This window comes from Urocitellus parryii, chromosome X (assembly GCF_045843805.1).
Source record: "Urocitellus parryii isolate mUroPar1 chromosome X, mUroPar1.hap1, whole genome shotgun sequence".
NCBI classification, from domain to species: Eukaryota; Metazoa; Chordata; class Mammalia; order Rodentia; family Sciuridae; genus Urocitellus; species Urocitellus parryii.
In genome coordinates this window covers 66711534-66717471 of record NC_135547.1, presented here as the reverse complement: position 1 = coordinate 66717471, position 5938 = coordinate 66711534, and the positions used below count along the sequence as shown (strand labels likewise).

The 5938-nt window shown below is 38.3% G+C and overlaps 2 pseudogenes; one reads left to right on the top strand and one right to left on the bottom strand.

Moving 5' to 3' along the window:
* Window positions 1-954: 954 nt before the first annotated feature.
* On the top strand, window positions 955-1396 carry LOC113175583 (cytochrome c oxidase subunit 4 isoform 1, mitochondrial pseudogene; annotated as a pseudogene).
* Window positions 1397-4525: 3129 nt separating this feature from the next.
* Window positions 4526-5116, bottom strand: LOC113175578 (adenylate kinase isoenzyme 6-like; annotated as a pseudogene).
* Between the last annotated feature and the right edge of the window lie 822 nt (window positions 5117-5938).

Here is a 5938-nt window from a genome sequence, read left to right as displayed (position 1 = left end):
AAGCCATAGTTAATCAGAATAGATGAAGTAGATCTTCTCATACTGCTTAAGGGAGCTATACAATGACAATAAACAATAATCATAAATATTAATTCCTCAAACAATGCAATACTCACATAGATTAAACAGACCCTTCTCAACATCAAGAATCAAATAGGGCTGGGGTGGTGGCTCAGTGATAGTGTGCTTGCCTAGCATGAGTAAGGCACTGGGTTTGATCCTCAGCATCACATATAAATTAACAGATAAAATAATGGCATTCTGTCCATCTACAAGTACAAAAAGTTTTTGGAAAAAAAAAATAAAGAATCAAATAGACCACAACACAGTAATACTGGGTGACTTTAACATGTCTCTGTCATCACTAGATAGATCTTTCAAACAAAAACTAAATAAAGAATCTACAAGCGGCCCACGTGAGTGCCTGGCGGCTGGCCCTGGGTCAGGAGCTGGCCTGCCCATGGGGTCTTGGGTCCAATGGCCTGTGGGCCTTGGCCGGCAGCTGGTACCAGCGTGGGACAGCGGGCAGACTGGGGCGCGGTGACATTGAGGCCGGTCAGCGGGGCTCCAGGCGCGGGGTCCCTCAGGCAGCGGCCTCCGGGCGGCCTCGGAGCCCTGGGCTGGGCCGTATCCGCCCCTCCACAGACACGAGGCATGCCGGCCTCAGGCTCTGACTTCAGCACACCGCTGCGAGGCGCAGGCCTCGGGGAGGCTTGCCGCTGCGCTGTGACCTAGGCCGCTTCCTTCTCCGCATCCCAGCGACCAGGTCACGCGGGGGCCTCCAGCGCTTGGCCTCCCGCGCTTGGCCTCCCCGCCAAGCTCCCACTAGCTGCGGGCTGGGTCCTGACGTCACGCCGGTTTCTTTGCCCTGGGAGGAAGTATTTTCAAGGGCTTCGCGAGCCTTCCCTGCAGGACAAGCGCAGGTGCAATGTGGATGCGACAGAGCGGTGTAGAATGTTGACTACCAGGGTCTTTAGCCTAATCAGCAAGGGAGCCATTTCCACCTCTATGTGTGCGCGAGCACATGAGCCTGGTGAAGAGTGATGACTTTGCTTTCCCCGGGTATGTCAACCGGCGCGACTACCCATTCCTGACGTGGCCCATGTCAGGCAGCTGTCCCCCAGCCAGAAGGCCCTGAAGGAGAAGGAGAACGCCTCCTGGAGCAACCTGACCAGGGATGAGAAAGTTGAGTTGTATCCTATTCAGTTCAATGAGAGCTTTGATGAGATGAACAGGGTCACCAACGAGTGGAAGACTGGGGTGGGCGCAGCCCTGTTCTTCATTGGCTTCACCGCCCTTGTTCTGATCTGGGAGAAGCACTATATGTTCGGCCCCATCCCGCACATCTTTGATGAAGAGTGGGTGGCCATGCAGACCAAGAGGATACTGGACATGAAGGTCAGCCCCATCCAGGGCTCCTCCGACATGTGGGACTATGACAAGAATGAAAGAAGTGAGAGCCTGCTGCTCACATGCTGGTCACTTTATATAGCACTGCATCTTTACTGGAAACCCATTATGTCAAACAGAACCAGTGCTAATAAATGAGGAGGGTAAAAAATACAATCTACAATCTAGACTGAACACACATATATAGAAAATTTCTTTTTAAAATTAATTTATTTTAATTAGGTACATATGACAACAAAATGCATTTTGATTCATTGTACACAACTGCAGCACAACTTTTCATTTCTCTGGTTGTACATGATGTAGTGTCACACCCTATGTGTAGTCTTACATGTATCTATGGTAATGATGTCCATCTCATTTCACCATCTTCATATATAGAAAATTTCATCAATCAATGACTGAACACACTTTCCTCTCATCAGCACATGGAACATTTTATAAAGCAGACCATATTTTATGTCATTAAGCAATACAAAAATAGAAATAATACCCTGAATTATATCAAATTATCATGGAACAAATTTAGAAATTAATGATGTGATAAAAAATAGAAACAACTCCAATACCTGGATACTAATTAATTCACTATTGAATGATGATGAATGGATAGCAGAACAAATCAGGAGTGAAATAAAAAAAAAGAGGTAAGTGGGAAGAGTGATACAACATATCAAAATCTGTGGGATACTATGAAGGCAGTTCTATGGGAAAAGTTCTTAGTGTTGATCTCACACATTAGAGAATAAAAAGGTACCAAATTTATAATCTAACATTCCATATTATGGTCCTAGAACAAGAACAATGAATCAACACCAAAATCAGTTGATGACTGGAAATAATTAAAATAAGAGCCAAAGTCAATAAGATTGAAATTGGAAAAATTTCCAAAAAAATCAATGAAACAAAAAGCTGGTTCTTTAAAAAACTACACAAAATTGTATATTTTTGGTTAGCCAAGCTAACCAAAAGAAAGAGACAAATTTTAATTATTAGAATTCATGACAAAAATAAAATATCACCACAGACACTACAGAAATAGAGATGATAATCAGAAACTATTTTGAAACTTTATACTTCAATAAGCTAGAAAATCTTAAAGACAGTGACAAATTCTGAGAGACATATGACCTGCCCAAATTAAACCAGGTTGATACAGAAAATTTAAAGAGTGAATTTCAAGTAATGAAACTTAAGAAGCCACCAAAAGCCTACCAACAAAGAAAAGCCCAGAATCAAATGGATTTTCAAACCTCTAAAGAACTAATACAAACCTTCCCAAAATTATTCTGTGAAATAGAAAAACGAGAGAAGTCTTCCAAACTCATTCAATGAACCTAGTATCACACTGATATCAAAACCAGACAAAAATCACATCAAGGAAAGAAAACTTCAGACCAATTTCCTTGATGAACATAAATGCAAATATTCTTAATAAAATACTAGCAAATCACATATAAAAACACATTTAAAAGATAGTGCACCATGATCAAGGGGGTATTATTCCATGGATGGAAGGATGTTTCAACATATGAAAATTAATAAATGTGACTCATCACATAAATAGACTTAAAGACAAAAATCACATGATTATCCCAATACATGCTCCCCCCAAAATATTTGACAAAATAGATCATCTATTCACGTGTAAAAAACTAGACAAACTAGGTCTGTAAGAAACATGCCTCAACATTGTAAAAGCTATATATGACAAACCCAGAACCAACATTGTTTTAAATGGAGAAAAATTGAAAGCACTCCCTCTAAAAACAGGAATAAGACAAGAATTTTCACTTTCACCAATTTTATTCAACATGGTCCTTGAAACGTGAACCAGAGCAATCAGGCCAGAAGAGGAAATTAATGGGAAACAAATAGGAAATGAAGTCAAACTATCTCTGTTTTCCAATGACATATTTTCTATCTTGAAGACCCAAAATGCTCCAATAGAAAACTTTTTGAACTCATAGATGAATTCAGCAAAGTAGGATACAAAATTAACATCCATTAATTAACTGCATTCTTATTCTCCAATAAAGAATCAGCTGAAAGAGAAATTATGAAAACCATCCCATTCACAATAGCCTCAGAAAAATAAAATACTTGGAAATCAATTTTTAAAAAGTCAAAGTATCTCTACAATAGAAACTACAGAACACTACAGAAAAATAATTAAAGAAGAATATATAAGATGGAAAGATCTCCCATGCTTTGGATAGGCAGAAGTAATGTTGTCAAAAGTGGCCATGCTACCAAAATTGCTATACAGATTCAATGAAATTCCCCAAAAAAGTCCAATGACATTGTTCTTAGAAATAGGAAAAAGAGTCATAATATTAATTTGGAAAAATAGGAGGCTCAAAATAGCCCAAGAAATATTTATTGAGAAAAATGAAGCAGGAGGCATCAAAATACCAGGCCTTAAATTAGAGTACAGACCTATAGTAACACAAGAACATGGTACTGGCATGAACACAGACATGAAGACCAATGGAAAAGAATAGACTACCCAGAGACAGACTGACATATATACGGTTATTTCATACTAGATAAATGTGTCAAAAATATATGTTGGAGAAAATGTATCCTCTTCAACAAATGCTGCTGGGAAAACTGGAAGTCTATATGTAATAGAATGAAATGTAACCCTCATCACTCAAACTGCACAATATTAAATTTTGAGTTGATCAAAGAACTAGGAATTAGACCAGAAAAACTTCTCCTGCCAGAAGAAAATGTATGCCCAACACTCCAACATGTCAGCTCAGGAACTGAGTTTTTTTTTCCTGATGCTTTATTTTTTATTTTAATAAATCATCTGCATTTTCTTCTATAATAAGCATAAAGAATATCAGCCTCTTTGGTCATATTTATTATTTAGTAACTAAAACATTAAATGACAATTTTTACTTTTAATATTATATTCCTTATATTTGACATTGTTTAGCTTTTATATGGAGAAAAAGAGACCCAGGCACAAATCTTTACATTATGCACCTGCTAGGCCTGTAACATGATTTTAATAATATTATTTAATAATAATTTTAATAATATGTGGACATTTTCTATGAAGTTGGCAGAAAGGTATCAATAACAGTGATTGTAAAGTGACCAGTCAAGTGTTACGATCTTTGACCCATTTCAGGATCTGATTTATATTATCTTTTAGATCTTCTAGTTTATTGCTGGACAGTTGATGCACAATTTCTTCTTTTTAGGATGCTACGGCTTCTTCATAAAGAACTTGAAAAATCTCACACTGCATGATACCTTTTAATTTCTTTTCACCATAACCCCTTGTTTCAAGTCTTTTGTACAAGACACTGTTATCTGTTCTCAACACAAAAACTACGTGAAACCAGCGTTCAGGGAAGAAATCACAACCATGGTAATCAACAATAGTTCCACCTTCTCTTATTTGGTTTTTTAACTCAACAACTACTCTATCTTCATCTAAAATGGGACAATCATACTCTTCATTATAGCCATTATATAACTGCCCTTCTTGAGCTAAATTACCCACATTAATGTATTTCAGTCCTGATCTTGATGCAAGTTCTTCGCCTAGTATAGTTTTTCCAACCCCTGGAGTACCCGGTCTGGAACACTTGCAGTCCAGAGCACAGGCCAAGCTTGCCTGCACAGCCGCTCAAACCCTTCCAGGCTCTGCCCGCTAACCAGTGAGCAGAATGTTAGGTAACAACATAGTCTTCCACAAGACCATACAAGGCGTGAGGCTCATATGCTCAGCGCACTATGGAGAGCAGCTGGAAGGGGGAGGAACTGAGTTTTTTAACAGAACCCCTAAAGTGCAAGAATTTTAAAAAATCAGTAAATGGGATTGTATCAAACAAAAATCTTCTAGATTCTTCACAGTAAAGGAAACAATCAAGAGTGTGAAAAAGAGCTTACAGAATAGGAGAGAATCATTGCCACCTGCACCTCAGGACATTAATTTCCAGGCTGTACAAAGAACTCAAAAAGTTAACACACACACACACACACACACACACACACATCCCAAATAAGCCTATTAGTAAATGGCAAAGGAACCAAACAGACACTTCTCAAAAGAAAAAAAAAATACAAATGGTCAACAGAGATATGAAATAATGTTGAATAACTCTAGTAATTAGGTAAATGCAAATTAAAACTACACTGAGATTTTAACTCACTCCAGTCAGAAAGGTAATTTTCAAAATTAATAATTATAATAAATATTGGCAAGAATATGGGGAAAAAGGTACACTTATACTTAGTTGGTAGAACTGCAAATTGGTGCAACCACTCTGGAAAACAGTATTAATACTCCTCAAAAATCTAGAAATGGAACCACCATTTGACCCAGCATCCCACTCCTTGGCACATATCCAAAGGATTTGAAATCTCCATACTAGACTGACACATCTGCACCAATATTTCTAGCAGCTCAATACACAATAGCTAAGCTATGGAGCCAACTTAGTGTCCTTCAACAGGTGAATGGAAAAAAAATGTGATACATATACACAATGGACTATTACACATC